At 36.9% G+C, this 15,489-nt stretch overlaps 5 non-coding genes and 5 pseudogenes across 5 annotated transcripts; all 10 read right to left on the bottom strand.

Moving 5' to 3' along the window:
• Nucleotides 1-7,252: 7,252 nt before the first annotated feature.
• Nucleotides 7,253-7,371, bottom strand: LOC135756214 (5S ribosomal RNA). Its single transcript, XR_012337608.1, has one exon. It is a non-coding gene; the product is annotated as a 5S ribosomal RNA (ribosomal RNA).
• Nucleotides 7,372-7,497: 126 nt separating this feature from the next.
• On the bottom strand, nucleotides 7,498-7,616 carry LOC135754778 (5S ribosomal RNA). Its single transcript, XR_010534710.2, has one exon. It is a non-coding gene; the product is annotated as a 5S ribosomal RNA (ribosomal RNA).
• Nucleotides 7,617-7,742: 126 nt separating this feature from the next.
• Nucleotides 7,743-7,861, bottom strand: LOC135754154 (5S ribosomal RNA; annotated as a pseudogene).
• A 126-nt stretch (nucleotides 7,862-7,987) lies between these two features.
• On the bottom strand, nucleotides 7,988-8,106 carry LOC135754153 (5S ribosomal RNA; annotated as a pseudogene).
• Nucleotides 8,107-14,141: 6,035 nt separating this feature from the next.
• LOC135756212 (5S ribosomal RNA) lies at nucleotides 14,142-14,260 on the bottom strand. Its single transcript, XR_012337607.1, has one exon. It is a non-coding gene; the product is annotated as a 5S ribosomal RNA (ribosomal RNA).
• Nucleotides 14,261-14,386: 126 nt separating this feature from the next.
• Nucleotides 14,387-14,505, bottom strand: LOC135754777 (5S ribosomal RNA). The gene has a single exon (XR_010534709.2). It is a non-coding gene; the product is annotated as a 5S ribosomal RNA (ribosomal RNA).
• Nucleotides 14,506-14,631: 126 nt separating this feature from the next.
• On the bottom strand, nucleotides 14,632-14,750 carry LOC135754152 (5S ribosomal RNA; annotated as a pseudogene).
• Nucleotides 14,751-14,876: 126 nt separating this feature from the next.
• On the bottom strand, nucleotides 14,877-14,995 carry LOC135756907 (5S ribosomal RNA). Its single transcript, XR_012337589.1, has one exon. It is a non-coding gene; the product is annotated as a 5S ribosomal RNA (ribosomal RNA).
• A 125-nt stretch (nucleotides 14,996-15,120) lies between these two features.
• LOC135755703 (5S ribosomal RNA) lies at nucleotides 15,121-15,239 on the bottom strand (annotated as a pseudogene).
• Nucleotides 15,240-15,359: 120 nt separating this feature from the next.
• On the bottom strand, nucleotides 15,360-15,478 carry LOC135756011 (5S ribosomal RNA; annotated as a pseudogene).
• Between the last annotated feature and the right edge of the window lie 11 nt (nucleotides 15,479-15,489).

Genomic DNA, 15,489 nt, shown 5'->3' with positions numbered 1-15,489 from the left:
TCCAAATATAGCTCTTGAGCGTACCACCATCTCTCCCTGCGCCCAGAACCTACTTCTAACGTACCAGAACGCTCATTTGCACATCTGTTTAAATCAGAGGCTTAATTTAATTATTTGGCTGCGCTGCCGCTTTTCAAAGCGCCCTTCACAATGCAAGCTACCTAATTCGTCCCACCGAGAGCAGAGACTACATTACCCATTCACCTTTGAGTTTTACAAGTTAAAAGCGCATGCGTAGCTTTTGCTGCTGTCAATAGGCTTGTTCGACTTCATGCGGCGCCCCGAGAATCGACAGCCAGAAGACGTCACAGTATCGCGAGAGCGAGGCGAAATATGATTTCTTGAATCATTCTCGCGGTACTCTGACGTCATCCGGCTGTCGGTTCTTGCGGCGCCGCATGAAGTCGAACAAGCATAGTGTTAACAACGTGGTTTGGAGAGGTGTGTGAAACGCGCAACCATAGCTGCTCTGTTAAAATGAAAATACAAATGAATACTTAATATGCCCTCCTGGTTTTAGACTCTAAGGAGTAAAAGAACAAGGTCAGAATCAGATGACTCTCGCTGGCTGACATCCCAACAAGCCAGAATGATATCGCTGCAGGTCAGATGCAAGCTTTTTCCAATAGGCTACCCTTCTGTAGGTACGTGACAATCTCTGCTGTCGCGGCTGTCAGCTTGGTTTCCCTCGACGCAACTTCGGATTTCCTCAGACGATGTGCAGACTGATTGTAGCCTATTATACATACTTGCTAAACTACAAGTGTACGAAATTTCAATGAATTTGAACGACGCGCACAGGAGTTTTACCACACGCAAAATGGAAAACAATGGGACAAAATAAAGTGATGACTTTCGAGTTTCAAATGGCCAATATTCTGTTATTCTTGAACCCATAGACATGGTCTTGGTGTCCAGAGAGTATCTTTGCCCGACAGCGACAATATGTTATTAAAAAATAAATTACATCATTATGGATAAATGAGTGCTTACAGAATATATATGTTTGAGAATGCTTATCAGTACTTTTTTGTTTCTTAAACTTTAAAGATGAATATTCTCCTTTAGAGATGGGCAATTTTCAGCAATAGCACATTATATTCAAATTTTTGAGCTCATAAAAAATATTTTTTCGCTTATTTAAATGACTTTTTTATGTTTTTATGCACGTTTAGTTTTGGTGCAATTTCATCAAAAGCTTGTAATTAGGAAATACACACAACATGCTTAACGTGTATTTTCTATATGTTAAAAAGTTTGTAAAAATTGCGTATTCTTATATAATAAGAATAACAATATGATATATTTATATTGCGCTCAAAATGATTTAGAAATGGAAAAAGGAATTCTTCTCAACTACCACCAATAAAGTTTTAAAATTCTTCTTTAGAAAAACGGCATTTAAACCCACGTGCACCGAACAAGAAAACGTATGCTTACATACAGTCCGTGTATGATATGTTTTTTATTTAGTTTTACATATTTTTATTTATATGCATTTAATAATAAGGTCATAATGTACACACTGTTAAAAATGATTCAGTGGCTTTGTAAATATCTCTAAAATAAATGATTAAAGTAACTTAATAAAATCTCTTAATGCAGTTATGCGATTTTTTTAGTTGGAAAATAAATTACTAAAAATAGAACAGATATTTTGTGTAAAATGTACATATATTATTTGATGTATACGCCTTAATAATATAAGTATTACATTTACAGATTATTTTAGTCAATATATTTAAAAAGGTCAGAGTAATATATTTAAGTTTTTAAAACTGTAATAATTGCATATTTCAAATTATTATTATTTCTATTTGACATCAAAAATGTGTAAGTTTTACGCCTAACTTGTATATAGTATGATTTACTTATATTTTCACATTGATATTATTTGAGTAAATGTAGGCAAAAAATAAATTAATAATAAGTAGAAAAAATGTCAATTTTAAACAATCACATAGCCAACGGTTTTTAATCAGCAACAAAGAAACTGCGCATTTTGCCGATGACAAACACATCAGAAACTCCTCGAATTTATGAATATTTACACTCACAATATGATTTTATTTCCTTAGTACAAAAGTATAACATATTATACAAATTCTCAGTGAAATGTATTAAACACCAATGCATACTTTTTATCGTGTTTCATACCATGTAAAGGGAAACATAATAATATAAAAAGTAGCCTACTGTTCAGTAATGCAGAAAAGCGCACCACAACCATGTTAAAGCTATTAAAACGTTCAGATGCAAAAATGAACTAAATGTAAAATTAGATAAACTAGTTAATGATATTGCGTAAATGCGCTCGGTCTCTTCAAAGGTCTTCGCGAATTATTTTGTTATAAGACTCGATTATCATACATCACGTCTCTTCTACTGTAAGTACACGGAAAAAATAAGACAAATGATCCGCGTTTGAGTCGGATTTTTATGAAGAATATGTGACTGTTTATGTAACTGGCAAAAGAAAACTTCGCCAACAAAATGTTTGCCAAAAAGCATGCATTTGTATGACATCAAAGTCCGTGTCATGTTACTTCAATATCATACAGTATACGCTCAGCATGAAGTCGAGCACACACATTGTCGTCAGTATGGCCTACAAGAAACACGCCTGCCCTCTACAGGTTTTTATATTTCCTGCGTCCCCCACCGAACCCCCCTTTTGCGGGATCTCGCAGAATTTCGGAAGTCTCCGCGGCATTCTGGTCTCAGAGACGCGCATTTTTAAAGGCCACATCTGTAGGTATTTTTTGACCACTTTAACTCTCAGACTATTTTTTCTCTGCTCTATGTCCATTAATCCCAGCCCACCCCTCTCTATATCTCCTAAAATCGTGTTATGTGCTATTCTGGGGGGTTTTCCATTCCATAAAAAGTTTAAAAAACATTCCTTCAACCTCTTTTCTGTCCACATAGGCATTTCAGTTAAATATAAAACGTACCATAATTTAGAAACCATTAAAACATTTAAAACCAACACTTTTCCTTTTAAACTTAAATTCCTTAGTTTCCAAAAATTCAGTTTTCTCTCAATGTCAATAATCAGATTATTCCATACATCATCTCTTGTTTTCTTCTCATCTTTACCCATTAGAATTCCTAAAATTTTTATTTCTTCCACTTCTTTGAATTTAAAGCAATCTTCCAGACTAGTAGCATTACCAAATTTCATGTAAACAGTTTTGTCCTCGTTCACTTTACTTCCTGAACCCTTACAAAATTCATTAACAACATTCATAACTTCTTTGACACTTTCCTTCCCCTTTACAATTATTGTGGTATCATCAGCATACTGAAACACTTTACTTTTCTCACTTTCAATCCCCATTATCTTCTTGTTTTCTTTAATTGCTAGTCCTAATGGTTCAGATAGTAAAGAATATAGTAAGGCAGAGAGTGGACAACCCTGCCTCACTGATCTTGTAACATTAAAAGCATTCGATAAAAAACCATTACATTTAACTTTAGTCAGAGCACCCTTATATAAAATCTTGATCCATTTGATAAAATTCTCTCCAAAACCAAAACTCTTTAAAACATCAAATAAAAACACATGTTCCACCCTATCAAATGCCTTTTCAAAATCCAGACTAAACACATATCCTTCTTGTTTTTCTTTTGTCATATACCAAATAGTGTCCCTTATACTCATCGTCACATCTGCAATATCTCTTCCCTTCACAGCATAAGCCTGGTTTGTAGTTATTATTTTTGGCATTATTTCTTTCAATCTGTTAGCTAAAACCTTTGCAATTATTTTTAAGTCTGTGTTCAACATTGATATGGGTCTATAATTCTTTAAATCTGTCTTTTCACCTTTCTTTTTGTAAATGAGTTTCATTAATCCAATCCGCATTCTTTCATAAATTTCTTCCCTTTCAAAAATTTCTTTAAAAACCTCTTTTAAAATCTCTATTAAAATCCCTTTAAAACACTTATAAAATTCACTTCCTAAACCATCAATTCCTGGGCTTTTCTTTTTATTTAGTTCGTCAATCGCTTGTTCAATTTCTTCTGCTCTAAACTCTTGTTCACATTCCTCTTTATCTTCTTCGCTTACTTTTGCTTTTATTTTGTTAAGAAAATCAGTTTTTTCTTTCTCCTCTACTCCTCTTGCCTTAAAAAGATCTTCATAAAAATCCTTAATTTCTTTTAGAACATTTGCATTTCCCTGAACTATTTCTCCATTTTTTCCTTTTATCTCCTTTATCATTTCAGCATTCCCTTTCTTTTTTTCTAAATCAAAAAAGAATTTCGTACATTTTTCTCCTTCAACCATATACTGTGCTTTACTTCGTAATCTTGCTCCTTCATATTGCTTTTCCTCTACTTCTTTCAACTTTTCTTCGATTTCTTTGATCTTTTGAATGTCCTTATTTTCTTCATTTAATTCTTTTTCAAGACTTGCTTTCAATTCTTTCTCCTTAAACCTTTTACATTTTCGCACTAATTTACAATATTCAATTGAATATTTTTTGATAGCATACTTTACATTTTCCCACCATATTCTCTTATTTTCCGCATACATTACACTGTTTTTCTCATTCTCAATCATTTCTTTCACGCTTTCAACATAATGTTTGTCTTTCAAAATTTCTGTGTTTAAAACCCATACTCCAGGCCCTCTTTGTAATTTCTCCCAATCTATATTAAAAAATAAAAACTTGTGATCGCTTAAACTTGTCTCCTCATACTTAATATCTTCAATAAAATTCTCCACATTTCTTGTACATAAAATAAAATCAATCCTCGTATTACACACAAAATTCATCACAATTTGTCTTCTTGAAAACTCTTTTTTTCTTTGATTTCTTTCTCTCCACACATCAGTCATTTTAAAATCTTCCATTAAAAGTTTTAGTTCTTTTCTTCCCATATCACTCTTAAAAACCATTCCTTCCGCCATGTCTTGTTTGCTAAAAACTGTATTAAAATCTCCTGCTATTACAATTTCTTTATAATCCTTTAAAAACTCTCTTAAATGATTGAAAAAACCCTTCTTTTCTTTTTCCTCCGTCGGCGCATGTACATTAACAAAAACAATTTTCTTCCCCTCATAATTTACTTCTACAACCATACATTTTCCTTTTCCATCCTTGTATAAAACTTTACTCTCTTTAAAAACGTCACTTTTCATTAAAATTGCGACTCCTCTTCCACATTTTCCATCACCGTTATTATGTAAAATCCATCCTTCCCATTTCTTTCGATAGTCCATTAAAATATCATCTTTCCAGTTTGTTTCGTGCAGTAAAATGATGTCCTGATTTTTAAAATGATAAGTTACTCTTTCAAATTTCTTAAAATCTAAAAGTCCCCTCGCGTTAAAAGTCACACATCGTAAAACCATTAAAAAAATAAATAAAATAAAAACCTTAAATACCATCATCTCAGTCCATCTCCTCTCCTCGCCTTAACACCTCAAATCTATTTTCTCTTGTCAATTGGGACTTTAATTTCTTTTTCCGCGCATTATCAATATTTGGCGTTACCTTCATTGTTCTTCTCCTCAAAGGCCTTTTTTCCCGTCTGTCCATTACTCCTGCTTCTTCCATTTCATCGTCCTCTCTTTCGCTGTCTTGTGCTGTACTCCGTTGTTCCTCGTTACCTTCTTTGTCCATTAAAACATCCAAACTCTCCGATATCTCCATTTGTGTCCTTTCTGTGTCCTTTTCCCGTACCGTTTCCTCTTGATTTTCAGTTGCTTTTTCTTCAAATATCTGCTTTTCCGCCATTGCTTCTTCTCCTTCAGGCTCTGTTGACTGCTGTTTCTCTATTTGTCTCCCCTCTTCATTCGTTCTCTCTTCTGCGTTATCATTTCTTTTATGCATTTGTCTGGGCACCTGATTATCCACCCCTCCTTCCTCTTCCTCCATCCAACACTCACATTTGTTTATAAAATCATTGCAATCCGGGCACCTGACTGCTCTACACTGACGTGCAAAGTGTCCCAGCTCCTCGCACTTATAACATTTAAACTCGGGGCACTCCTTCAGCAAATGTTCCGAGCTCATGCACAGCCGACAGGTTTTCACCTGATGGCTGTGCATCACCCGGAAATGCTGGGAGCCCTCCGCAGTCTCAAACTTTGTGCTGTATGGTAGTGAGACCACCTCCTTAGGGAACCTCACTCTCACATATCTCGTACCGTCCTCTATGTCGGTGCCCGGATACACTCTCCTTTTAAGTTTTGTGATTGGCACAACCTGCCAGCTTTCTAATTTCTCTAAAATTTCATAATCATCTAGGTACCCAGGCAAATGCATAAAAGAGACAACATACTCCTTATTTTTTAGCTTTCTTACGTTGCACTGCACACCTTTAATCATTAGTCCTTCCATTAGATCCTCGCACATTTCCTCATTTTCTAAAATCAGTTCATATTCACTATTATTTCGTGGTCTCATTACCAAAATGTTCCCTTGTCCAATCATATCTGCTACTGCTTTTATTAAATCTTCCGCTTTCAATCCTTCCACATTATCAACATTCACAATCACTGTTGCTTCTTTTGCGTAAATCCTTTGCTCACCTCTTTTCTTTGCTTTTTCACCGTTGTCATTTCCATCTCGTTGTCTTTTTTGCTGTCCATTTTCGTTACCGTTGCTTTCGTTTTCAACATTTTCTCTGCTGTTTTCTGTTAAACTATCTTTCCTGGCGTCTTCATTTAAATCTTTTCCAGCTCGTTGTCGTTTTTCCATTCCCTTTTCGTTACCGTTGCTTTCATTTTCAAAAATTCCTCTTCTACTTTCAGTTAATCCATCCTGCCTTGCGTCTTTATTTAAATCATGTCCAGCTCGTTTTCGTTTATCCAGTCCAGTTTCGTTGCCAGTACTTTGTTCCTCAGCCATTTCAGTGTTGTTTGCCATGCGTCCGTCTGATCTTTTTTTAATTTTAACTAAATACAACAAAAAACCACCTCACAGTCAGCATAAAGCTGCTGTTCGGTGGTTTCAACTCAAAATAAACACTTCACAAACAATAAATTAAACTCAAACTATAAACTAAATTCAAATTTAACAAACCCACGTGAGGGAGCCTTTCTCCCTCTACTACCGGCACAGACACTTCCTGGAACGTACCAACTAGCGGGCGTGCTCAGGGTGGTGTGGCCGTAAGCGAGTGCGGACTTGATTCGAGAGACACTTCAAAACTAATGTGGCAACGGCATGCCATGGGAGAACGCTTACAGAAAGGACGCATTCATGGGAAAAATGACATAAAAAATTAATTAATTAAATTCTTACAGCACCAGGTATTCCCAGGCGGTCTCCCATCCAAGTACTAACCAGGCCCGACCCTGCTTGGCTTCCGAGATCAGACGAGAGCGGGCGTGCTCAGGGTGGTGTGGCCGTAAACGAGTGCTGACTCGATTCGAGAGACACTTTAAGGCTAATGTGGCAACGCAATGACATCGGTAAATGGTTACAGAAAGGACGCATTCATGGGAAAAAATGATTTAAAAAAAATAATTAATTAATTAAATGCTTACAGCACCTGGTATTCCCAGGCGGTCTCCCATCCAAGTACTAACCAGGCCCGACCCTGCTTGGCTTCCGAGATCAGACGAGAGCGGGCGTGCTCAGGGTGGTGTGGCCGTAAGCGAGTGCTGACTCGCTTCGATAGACACTTCAAGACTTATGTGGCAACGCAATGACATCGGTAAATGGTTACAGAAAGGACGCATTCATGGGAAAAAATGACATAAAAAAAAAATTTAATTAATTAAATGCTTACAGCACCTGGTATTCCCAGGCGGTCTCCCATCCAAGTACTAACCAGGGCCGACCCTGCTTGGCTTCCGAGATCAGACGAGAGCGGGCGTGCTCAGGGTGGTGTGGCCGTAAACGAGTGCTGACTCGATTCGAGAGACACTTCAAGGCTAATGTGGCAACGCAATGACATCGGTAAATGGTTACAGAAAGGACGCATTCATGGGAAAAAATGATATAAAAAAAATAATTAATTAATTAAATGCTTACAGCACCTGGTATTCCCAGGCGGTCTCCCATCCAAGTACTAACTAGGCCCGACCCTGCTTGGCTTCCGAGATCAGACGAGAGCGGGCATGCTCAGGGTGGTGTGGCCGTAAGCGAGTGCTGACTCGCTTCGATAGACACTTCAAGACTTATGTGGCAACGCCATGACATCAGTGAACGCTTACAGAAAGATCGCATTCATGGGAAAAAATGACATAAAAAAATAATTAATTAATTAAATGCTTAGAGCACCTGGTATTCCCAGGCGGTCTCCCATCCAAGTACTAACCAGGCCCGACCCTGCTTGGCTTCCGAGATCAGACGAGAGCGCGCGTGCTTTTTTTTTTTTATTGAACGTTTCAATTCAATTTACAATATACATTATCAAATCACAAATTTACATACATACAGTAATTAAAAATAATAATAAAAACAACATAAGAATCAAATAACATCACCTCAATGGATGTCTGGCAAAGTCCAATCTAAGTCCTCAAGAATACAGCAAACCTCGGAAGTAAAAACCTTATAAAACACATTCTCATTTTCTTCACCTTTAAAATGCACATACAGTTTTTCAATATACATTTCAGATTTTCTCTTAAAGACATTCCATACCTCCATCACAGTTTTTTCCTTTTTTGCTACAATCCTTCTTTCCCATATTGCCCTTTTCATCAACATTATCCAAAGATTTATAAAAGCACTGTTTTTACTTGTCTTTGTCCATCCAAACATCACAATTTGATTCCAGTCCAATTCATTTTCATTCCATCGCTCTTCAAGAGCTTTGACCACATCATTACATTTGCTTAAAAAACTTTCCAACTCTTTGCAGTATAAAAACAAGTGTAAAATCCCTTCTTCCTTTTCATTACACACTTTGCACATTGCACTAGGTTCCATTCTTATCTTGTTTAAAATCAAATCAGTAAAAACCACTTTGTGTCTTATCATGTACTCTTCTGATTCTAGACTTGTTGCTACACATTTTCCTTTCATATTATTCCACATTTCTTCAGGTTTTAAATTTACAAATTTTTGTGTCCAGAAATCAGTCACAATTGGCTCTTTAAAAACAGAGTCTCTAAAAACACAATAAAACATCTTAATAGTACATTCCTTAAAGTCACACACTTTGTTATCCAAATTTACTCTTATTTCTTTCTCCTCACTTTCATTTTCTCGTTTTTCGACTCTTTCCAGCCATTCTTCAGGTATTGCTTGTTTTATCATTTCATATGAATTTAAAATTCCTGTTTTGCTGTATTCTTCCTTTGCCTCATCCATTGCATCAAAAATACATTGTACGGGTAAAAATCCTTCTTTCACTTCATATAAAATGTCTCTGACTCTTGTTATTCCCACCTCCATCCACTTCTTATAATAAATCACTTTGCCTTGCTTTAAAATGTTGTGATTTAAAAAAAGAGGTTGATTTAAAATGTTTTCTCTCCCCCTGGGGTTAAAATCAACTTTTGGTAAAAAGTTTCCCCATGCACTTAAAAGCTCTCTATAAAATCCAGGCACATTTTCCGTCATCCACAGTTTTGTCTTCATCCATAAAATGTCATCCCCCATGTTAAAATTCCCACATCTGTTTAAAAAATATTTCATTGTTTTTTTCCACTCAGCATTATTCTCTTCTTGTAGGTATTTTTTGACCACTTTAACTCTCAGACTATTTTTTCTCTGCTCTATGTCCATTAATCCCAGCCCACCCCTCTCTATATCTCCTAAAATCGTGTTATGTGCTATTCTGGGGGGTTTTCCATTCCATAAAAAGTTTAAAAAACATTCCTTCAACCTCTTTTCTGTCCACATAGGCATTTCAGTTAAATATAAAACGTACCATAATTTAGAAACCATTAAAACATTTAAAACCAACACTTTTCCTTTTAAACTTAAATTCCTTAGTTTCCAAAAATTCAGTTTTCTCTCAATGTCAATAATCAGATTATTCCATACATCATCTCTTGTTTTCTTCTCATCTTTACCCATTAGAATTCCTAAAATTTTTATTTCTTCCACTTCTTTGAATTTAAAGCAATCTTCCAGACTAGTAGCATTACCAAATTTCATGTAAACAGTTTTGTCCTCGTTCACTTTACTTCCTGAACCCTTACAAAATTCATTAACAACATTCATAACTTCTTTGACACTTTCCTTCCCCTTTACAATTATTGTGGTATCATCAGCATACTGAAACACTTTACTTTTCTCACTTTCAATCCCCATTATCTTCTTGTTTTCTTTAATTGCTAGTCCTAATGGTTCAGATAGTAAAGAATATAGTAAGGCAGAGAGTGGACAACCCTGCCTCACTGATCTTGTAACATTAAAAGCATTCGATAAAAAACCATTACATTTAACTTTAGTCAGAGCACCCTTATATAAAATCTTGATCCATTTGATAAAATTCTCTCCAAAACCAAAACTCTTTAAAACATCAAATAAAAACACATGTTCCACCCTATCAAATGCCTTTTCAAAATCCAGACTAAACACATATCCTTCTTGTTTTTCTTTTGTCATATACCAAATAGTGTCCCTTATACTCATCGTCACATCTGCAATATCTCTTCCCTTCACAGCATAAGCCTGGTTTGTAGTTATTATTTTTGGCATTATTTCTTTCAATCTGTTAGCTAAAACCTTTGCAATTATTTTTAAGTCTGTGTTCAACATTGATATGGGTCTATAATTCTTTAAATCTGTCTTTTCACCTTTCTTTTTGTAAATGAGTTTCATTAATCCAATCCGCATTCTTTCATAAATTTCTTCCCTTTCAAAAATTTCTTTAAAAACCTCTTTTAAAATCTCTATTAAAATCCCTTTAAAACACTTATAAAATTCACTTCCTAAACCATCAATTCCTGGGCTTTTCTTTTTATTTAGTTCGTCAATCGCTTGTTCAATTTCTTCTGCTCTAAACTCTTGTTCACATTCCTCTTTATCTTCTTCGCTTACTTTTGCTTTTATTTTGTTAAGAAAATCAGTTTTTTCTTTCTCCTCTACTCCTCTTGCCTTAAAAAGATCTTCATAAAAATCCTTAATTTCTTTTAGAACATTTGCATTTCCCTGAACTATTTCTCCATTTTTTCCTTTTATCTCCTTTATCATTTCAGCATTCCCTTTCTTTTTTTCTAAATCAAAAAAGAATTTCGTACATTTTTCTCCTTCAACCATATACTGTGCTTTACTTCGTAATCTTGCTCCTTCATATTGCTTTTCCTCTACTTCTTTCAACTTTTCTTCGATTTCTTTGATCTTTTGAATGTCCTTATTTTCTTCATTTAATTCTTTTTCAAGACTTGCTTTCAATTCTTTCTCCTTAAACCTTTTACATTTTCGCACTAATTTACAATATTCAATTGAATATTTTTTGATAGCATACTTTACATTTTCCCACCATATTCTCTTATTTTCCGCATACATTACACTGTTTTTCTCATTCTCAATCATTTCTTTCACGCTTTCAACATAATGTTTGTCTTTCAAAATTTCTGTGTTTAAAACCCATACTCCAGGCCCTCTTTGTAATTTCTCCCAATCTATATTAAAAAATAAAAACTTGTGATCGCTTAAACTTGTCTCCTCATACTTAATATCTTCAATAAAATTCTCCACATTTCTTGTACATAAAATAAAATCAATCCTCGTATTACACACAAAATTCATCACAATTTGTCTTCTTGAAAACTCTTTTTTTCTTTGATTTCTTTCTCTCCACACATCAGTCATTTTAAAATCTTCCATTAAAAGTTTTAGTTCTTTTCTTCCCATATCACTCTTAAAAACCATTCCTTCCGCCATGTCTTGTTTGCTAAAAACTGTATTAAAATCTCCTGCTATTACAATTTCTTTATAATCCTTTAAAAACTCTCTTAAATGATTGAAAAAACCCTTCTTTTCTTTTTCCTCCGTCGGCGCATGTACATTAACAAAAACAATTTTCTTCCCCTCATAATTTACTTCTACAACCATACATTTTCCTTTTCCATCCTTGTATAAAACTTTACTCTCTTTAAAAACGTCACTTTTCATTAAAATTGCGACTCCTCTTCCACATTTTCCATCACCGTTATTATGTAAAATCCATCCTTCCCATTTCTTTCGATAGTCCATTAAAATATCATCTTTCCAGTTTGTTTCCTGCAGTAAAATGATGTCCTGATTTTTAAAATGATCAGTTACTCTTTCAAATTTCTTAAAATCTAAAAGTCCCCTCGCGTTAAAAGTCACACATCGTAAAACCATTAAAAAAATAAATAAAATAAAAACCTTAAATACCATCATCTCAGTCCATCTCCTCTCCTCGCCTTAACACCTCAAATCTATTTTCTCTTGTCAATTGGGACTTTAATTTCTTTTTCCGCGCATTATCAATATTTGGCGTTACCTTCATTGTTCTTCTCCTCAAAGGCCTTTTTTCCCGTCTGTCCATTACTCCTGCTTCTTCCATTTCATCGTCCTCTCTTTCGCTGTCTTGTGCTGTACTCCGTTGTTCCTCGTTACCTTCTTTGTCCATTAAAACATCCAAACTCTCCGATATCTCCATTTGTGTCCTTTCTGTGTCCTTTTCCCGTACCGTTTCCTCTTGATTTTCAGTTGCTTTTTCTTCAAATATCTGCTTTTCCGCCATTGCTTCTTCTCCTTCAGGCTCTGTTGACTGCTGTTTCTCTATTTGTCTCCCCTCTTCATTCGTTCTCTCTTCTGCGTTATCATTTCTTTTATGCATTTGTCTGGGCACCTGATTATCCACCCCTCCTTCCTCTTCCTCCATCCAACACTCACATTTGTTTATAAAATCATTGCAATCCGGGCACCTGACTGCTCTACACTGACGTGCAAAGTGTCCCAGCTCCTCGCACTTATAACATTTAAACTCGGGGCACTCCTTCAGCAAATGTTCCGAGCTCATGCACAGCCGACAGGTTTTCACCTGATGGCTGTGCATCACCCGGAAATGCTGGGAGCCCTCCGCAGTCTCAAACTTTGTGCTGTATGGTAGTGAGACCACCTCCTTAGGGAACCTCACTCTCACATATCTCGTACCGTCCTCTATGTCGGTGCCCGGATACACTCTCCTTTTAAGTTTTGTGATTGGCACAACCTGCCAGCTTTCTAATTTCTCTAAAATTTCATAATCATCTAGGTACCCAGGCAAATGCATAAAAGAGACAACATACTCCTTATTTTTTAGCTTTCTTACGTTGCACTGCACACCTTTAATCATTAGTCCTTCCATTAGATCCTCGCACATTTCCTCATTTTCTAAAATCAGTTCATATTCACTATTATTTCGTGGTCTCATTACCAAAATGTTCCCTTGTCCAATCATATCTGCTACTGCTTTTATTAAATCTTCCGCTTTCAATCCTTCCACATTATCAACATTCACAATCACTGTTGCTTCTTTTGCGTAAATCCTTTGCTCACCTCTTTTCTTTGCTTTTTCACCGTTGTCATTTCCATCTCGTTGTCTTTTTTGCTGTCCATTTTCGTTACCGTTGCTTTCGTTTTCAACATTTTCTCTGCTGTTTTCTGTTAAACTATCTTTCCTGGCGTCTTCATTTAAATCTTTTCCAGCTCGTTGTCGTTTTTCCATTCCCTTTTCGTTACCGTTGCTTTCATTTTCAAAAATTCCTCTTCTACTTTCAGTTAATCCATCCTGCCTTGCGTCTTTATTTAAATCATGTCCAGCTCGTTTTCGTTTATCCAGTCCAGTTTCGTTGCCAGTACTTTGTTCCTCAGCCATTTCAGTGTTGTTTGCCATGCGTCCGTCTGATCTTTTTTTAATTTTAACTAAATACAACAAAAAACCACCTCACAGTCAGCATAAAGCTGCTGTTCGGTGGTTTCAACTCAAAATAAACACTTCACAAACAATAAATTAAACTCAAACTATAAACTAAATTCAAATTTAACAAACCCACGTGAGGGAGCCTTTCTCCCTCTACTACCGGCACAGACACTTCCTGGAACGTACCAACTAGCGGGCGTGCTCAGGGTGGTGTGGCCGTAAGCGAGTGCGGACTTGATTCGAGAGACACTTCAAAACTAATGTGGCAACGGCATGCCATGGGAGAACGCTTACAGAAAGGACGCATTCATGGGAAAAATGACATAAAAAATTAATTAATTAAATTCTTACAGCACCAGGTATTCCCAGGCGGTCTCCCATCCAAGTACTAACCAGGCCCGACCCTGCTTGGCTTCCGAGATCAGACGAGAGCGGGCGTGCTCAGGGTGGTGTGGCCGTAAACGAGTGCTGACTCGATTCGAGAGACACTTTAAGGCTAATGTGGCAACGCAATGACATCGGTAAATGGTTACAGAAAGGACGCATTCATGGGAAAAAATGATTTAAAAAAAATAATTAATTAATTAAATGCTTACAGCACCTGGTATTCCCAGGCGGTCTCCCATCCAAGTACTAACCAGGCCCGACCCTGCTTGGCTTCCGAGATCAGACGAGAGCGGGCGTGCTCAGGGTGGTGTGGCCGTAAGCGAGTGCTGACTCGCTTCGATAGACACTTCAAGACTTATGTGGCAACGCAATGACATCGGTAAATGGTTACAGAAAGGACGCATTCATGGGAAAAAATGACATAAAAAAAATAATTCATTAATTAAATGCTTACAGCACCTGGTATTCCCAGGCGGTCTCCCATCCAAGTACTAACCAGGGCCGACCCTGCTTGGCTTCCGAGATCAGACGAGAGCGGGCGTGCTCAGGGTGGTGTGGCCGTAAACGAGTGCTGACTCGATTCGAGAGACACTTCAAGGCTAATGTGGCAACGCAATGACATCGGTAAATGGTTACAGAAAGGACGCATTCATGGGAAAAAATGATATAAAAAAAATAATTAATTAATTAAATGCTTACAGCACCTGGTATTCCCAGGCGGTCTCCCATCCAAGTACTAACTAGGCCCGACCCTGCTTGGCTTCCGAGATCAGACGAGAGCGGGCGTGCTCAGGGTGGTGTGGCCGTAAGCGAGTGCTGACTCGCTTCGATAGACACTTCAAGACTTATGTGGCAACGCCATGACATCAGTGAACGCTTACAGAAAGATCGCATTCATGGGAAAAAATGACATAAAAAAATAATTAATTAATTAAATGCTTAGAGCACCTGGTATTCCCAGGCGGTCTCCCATCCAAGTACTAACCAGGCCCGACCCTGCTTGGCTTCCGAGATCAGACGAGAGCGGGCGTGCTCGGGGTGGTGTGGCCGTAAGCGAGTGCGTACTTGATTCGAGAGACACTTCAAAACTAATGTGGCAACGGCATGCCATGGGAGAACGCTTACAGAAAGGACGCATTCATGGGAAAAATGACATAAAAAATTAATTAATTAAATTCTTACAGCACCAGGTATTCCCAGGCGGTCTCCCATCCAAGTACTAACCAGGGCCGACCCTGCTTGGCTTCCGAGATCAGACGAGAGCGGGCGTGCTCAGGGTGGTGTGGCCGTAAACGAGTGCTGACT

The sequence above is a fragment of the Paramisgurnus dabryanus genome, chromosome 9 (genome assembly GCF_030506205.2).
Source record: "Paramisgurnus dabryanus chromosome 9, PD_genome_1.1, whole genome shotgun sequence".
Classification (NCBI taxonomy): domain Eukaryota; kingdom Metazoa; phylum Chordata; class Actinopteri; order Cypriniformes; family Cobitidae; genus Paramisgurnus; species Paramisgurnus dabryanus.
Note: the sequence above shows the minus strand (reverse complement) of the source record. Positions and strands in the feature narration are given on the sequence as shown.